The 4,353-nt window shown below is 55.8% G+C and overlaps 1 long non-coding RNA gene across 4 annotated transcripts; it reads right to left on the bottom strand.

Annotated features, from left to right (window-relative positions):
• Positions 1–788: 788 nt before the first annotated feature.
• On the bottom strand, positions 789–4,129 carry LOC136295902 (uncharacterized). 4 transcript variants are annotated; one of them, XR_010722833.1, is made up of 5 exons: positions 3,922–4,056; positions 2,450–2,562; positions 2,231–2,344; positions 1,486–1,639; positions 789–1,010 (listed from the first exon to the last, which is right to left on the bottom strand). It is a non-coding gene; the product is annotated as an uncharacterized lncRNA (long non-coding RNA). The 4 variants fall into 4 exon arrangements; XR_010722834.1 differs by lacking the exons at positions 2,231–2,344; positions 3,922–4,056 and adding an exon at positions 4,063–4,129; XR_010722832.1 differs by lacking the exon at positions 2,231–2,344.
• Positions 4,130–4,353: the final 224 nt, after the last annotated feature.

Genomic DNA, 4,353 nt, shown 5'->3' with positions numbered 1-4,353 from the left:
ACAGGAGATGATAATAAACACTAATAAAATAAAATAATGCTGCTAATTAATAATAAATATTAATAAAGCTAATAACCAGCCCCCTTTCACTCCTCTGCGAGGACAGAGGGCCAAGGATGGGTGACAGCACAGGCCACTGGGTGACCCTGGACTGGACTGGCAGTGTTTGAACCATGACACCAAAGTGCCCATTCTCATTTGGCCACAGCTCTTAAGAATTAACCCCTGTGTGCCCATTCGACCCCGCAGTCAATTAATGGAGACTCAAGTGACCTCAAATGACCCCTGTGACCTCAAGTAACCCCGATCTGGGCCTCAAATGACCTCAAGTGACCCCTATGAGGGACTCAAATGATCTCAAGTAACCCCTGGATCAATTCAAAAAGACTCCAATGACCTCAGCTAACCCCTATGACCGCAAATGACCCCTATGACCTCAAATAACCCTGATCAAGGCCTCAAATGACCCCCATGAACTCAAGTAACCCAAATCAGGGCCTCAAATGACCTCAAATAACCCCTGGGTCAATTTTAAAAGACTCCAATGACTTTGAGTAACCCCCAATGACCTCGGGAAAATATAATGAAGAGTTCAGTGTATAAAATCTCATTCCAGTGCTGCTGTTGAGGGAGGTGTAATAATAATTCTGACATTAATTCACTTTCTGAGCTCCCAAAGGGAGGTTGGGTCCCTCCTTTCTCCAACTTCTGCATCAGCCACGCCTGTTTAGGACTCCAGACCAGTTCTTCCATGAAAAAAAAAAAAAGACATCTTTAGGATGTACAGCAATATTTTATTGTTAAATTTAATGGGGAGTTTTGGAGCATCTTTGTTTTCTCTTCACTCGAGCAGAACATCCCATCTTTCTATTTACAAACTGGAAAAAAGAGTTGGCTGCCACTGAGAATGAGCCCTGGGTGGGATTTGTCCTCGGGTTCTCCACTCCCAGGGCAGGCTTACTCTGCTCTGTGCCATCCCTTTACCAGGCACTGGCAGCACAAGGAATGATCTGGAAAGGGAAAGAGAACATGTGAGCAAAAAAACAGGATTCAGACTCGAATCTCTGGGATTCAAGGAGTGACACAAACCCTTCTGTTTGTGGGAGCAAACTCCACAACCCAGCTTTGAACACTTTATTTACACATGGATTTAAAAAGAAAAAACCCAAACCAATCGTGCAAGTATCAGACCGAAAAAAACCCCAACTCCTGGTAAAAAACCACTTAACCCTGGCCACAGGCTGAGCTGTGCAGTGACAGTCTGCAGGCAGTGCTGAGGTAAGGGCATCCCCAGCTCTGACTAGACCAAACCCCTGCAGGAACCACGGGAGAATAAAACACAGACAGTGAATGAACTCCCCCAGGGAGGGAAAACAAGAGGTTAGGGATGAACACAGAGCCAATCCTCTGCTGCAGGTGGGGTGGTGACACACACACAGTGGGGTGGGGGGCAGCTGGGGCACCCCAGGGTGGCTGAGCACCCACCTGCGGTGAGGGCAGGGCCAGACAGGGACTCTCTCCTGCTGTGGCCTCGTGGGATCTTGCCTTTCTTGTGCAGGAAGAAGATGACAGAGCCCAGCACACATCCCAAGGATGGCCACAGCGTTCACCCCTTGGTTCTCTGCTGCTGACTTTTGATCTAAACACAACAAGGAGATAAAGTAATTAATGCCTGTCCCACTGTGATCCCATCCATCCTCCCCTGTGTGTTAGGAAAGGGCCCCTTCTCCCAAAAAAGCTTCCCCAGCTGCCCGCAGGATGCAGATTTCAGATCAGAAATGTCCCGTTGGGGCAGTTTCTGTAGGAACACAGGAAGTCTGCTCCAAATTCCGCCGTGCCCCACGTGCCACAGGAGGGTGGATAACAGGAATTCCTGCAGGGCATTCCCTCTGCTTCCCTGCCCCGTGGGTCTGGGCTGCAAGAAGCTACACTGGGGACAAGCAAGCAGCTTTCCCCCTGCTGGCGACAGAGCCTCTGCCTCCCTCCTGGCTTGGCAGGGAGAGGAGCAGCGAGAGGAGCAGTGCCAAGCTCCCTCCCAAGGCTGGAGTTCAGCATCTCAATCTCAGGGCTCTCATAAACCCCTGGAAACAGAAACACATTTTAGGAGGATCAGGATGATCAGAGCAGCTGCCCAGCCCTGCTGCCTTCCTGTGTCACTCACTGCAGACCCTGAGCTCGCCCACACCGTAGCTGCCAGTTCCAACCTGGCACTGGTGTCCTGCACTGTCACCTTGCTGATGGCCACAGCCTTGTCCCCACTGCTGGTCCTTGTAGTCAGTGTCATCCTCCAGGACCCCACTGGCCGGGATGTGGAACAGCCTCACCTGCTTGTTGCTGTGCCCACCTGCAAGGTGAGGGGCAGGCTGAGCTGGGGAGCCCGGCAGGAAGCCCTGGGCTGGTTGCCACCCCACCCCAGCAGCCAGAGCTGCTCTCCTGGGCCAGCACCCACCTAGAACCAGTGGATGTAGGTGTAGGAAGCATCTTCAGGGATGTAGAAGTTGCTCTCAATCCTGGCTGTGCCCATCAAAGCTGGCGTGGAGATCTCCAGCTTGCTGGCTGCAGCTGTGGGGCAGAATTTGATACAGGAAATTAGGGGCAGGAAGAATGGGCAAGAATGGGCAACAGTGGGCTGTCCAAACACAGCCCATCCCCATCTGCATCCCCCAAAAGCTGTGGGGAAGAGCCACGTCCTGTGCCACTGTCCCCTAGACATGTCCCAGCCCAGCAGCAGTGACAGCCAGGAGCCCACGGCCACGCTGCTTTCAGCACCCACACAGATCCCACGGGCTCAAACCACAGATCCTGCTCCCAAAGAGGGGACAAGACATGTCGTGGCCACACCGGCTGTGTCCCCAGGACACCGTTGGGAGGCAGCACGTCCCTGACCAGCGCGGCACAGCCAGGACACTCCACAAGCTGCGATCCTGCTGTCCCAGCAGGAACCCAGCAGTCCAACATCCATCCCAGCAGCATTCCCGAGGCTTCCCCTCGCTGCTGCTCTATTCCCTGCCCAGCTCTGCCCACCCACGGCACCCCTGTGAGCAGAGTTTCCCATCCCTGCACCCCACCTTCCTGCCAGCCCAGCCAGCTGCAGCAGCGATGGAGCTGCTGGCCCTGCTCCAGGGAGGATGGGAAAGGTAATGGCTGTTGTTCCAGGACAGGGAAAGGAGCAGATTCCCAAGGGATTGGGAGCAGAGCAGCCCCAGCCGGGCAGAGGCAAGGGCGGCATCACAGCAGGGCTGGGAGTGTCACTGCCACCATCCCTGCCACAGCAAAGCGGGCTCTGCACACCCTGGGCTGGCACAGAGGGCCCTGCAGAGGGGACAACAGCCTGTCCCCAAGCAACAGAGCCAGCCCAGTGTGGGGACAGGAGGTTTGGAGGAAGCGATTGCGTCAACACCCTCCTTGATAGCACCTGGTAACAGCCAGCACTGAGACTTCAAAGGGCAGCGCCGTGCCCACAAAATGCTCTTTGTTTGGAGCGGGGATGTGGTGGCACAAAGCCAAAACACAGCCACGGGCTTTTCTGCCACAGCAAAGGCCCCGACACGCAGCACCAGCCACCTCAGAACTGCCCAACACACGGGGTTTGGCCCTCACCCGTCCCCTCAGCACGTTACAGCTGGCACTGAGCAAAGAGGGGTGAGCAAAGCAAAGAAGGTGCTGGAAAAACAGTTTTAAGTCCCAAAAATAAGCACACACCATCCAACCTGGCCTTGGACACTTCCAGGGATCCAGGGGCAGCCACAGCTTCTCTGTGGGGTCACCCCACCCTCACAGGGAAGAGTTTCTCCCCGATATCCCATCTCACCCTGCCCTCCGACCACGTGAAGCCATTTCCTCTTGTCCTGCCCCTCTGTGCCCTTGTCCAAAGCCCCTCAGAGAGCTTCAGGCAGGTGGGAGGTAAGAAACTCCCCTCACCTTGCAGCCGCAGCAGAAATCTCCATCAGCACTTTGCCAGGCAGCGACTCCCGCCCTCCCTTCCCGTCGCCCCGCTCAGAACATGGAAAAGCTTTTGGAGGTGAAGCCTCCAGCTCTCTCCAGGCGCTGCTAGACACTCACTCAGCATCCAAGAGAGGTGGAGCCTGGATCGACGCCACCTGGTGCCAGCCCCGGCGTCTCGTGTCGGGGGGTGGCAGCTGTGGCACGGCCAACCTGGCACCCGTAAAGAGGGACCCCAAAACATCTGGCGGAGGCCGTTGTGGGCCCCCCCCCGGGCCGTGCCAGCTGTGCCGGTAACCGGTTTCGTAGCCCCATCCAGTGTCTGCCAGGGCGAACTGCACGACTGGCTCCCGGCGAGGGCAGCGCCTGGCCCCGGGGGGGCTCACGGAGCTTTTGGTTCGTTCCCGGTGC

This window comes from Chamaea fasciata, unplaced genomic scaffold, assembly GCF_029207755.1.
Source record: "Chamaea fasciata isolate MVZ Bird 193981 ecotype frontalis unplaced genomic scaffold, bChaFas1.0.hap1 SCAF_12, whole genome shotgun sequence".
Lineage (NCBI taxonomy): Eukaryota > Metazoa > Chordata > Aves > Passeriformes > Sylviidae > Chamaea > Chamaea fasciata.
The sequence above is the reverse complement of the archived record's forward strand: the minus strand, read 5'-3'. Positions and strand labels throughout refer to the sequence as shown.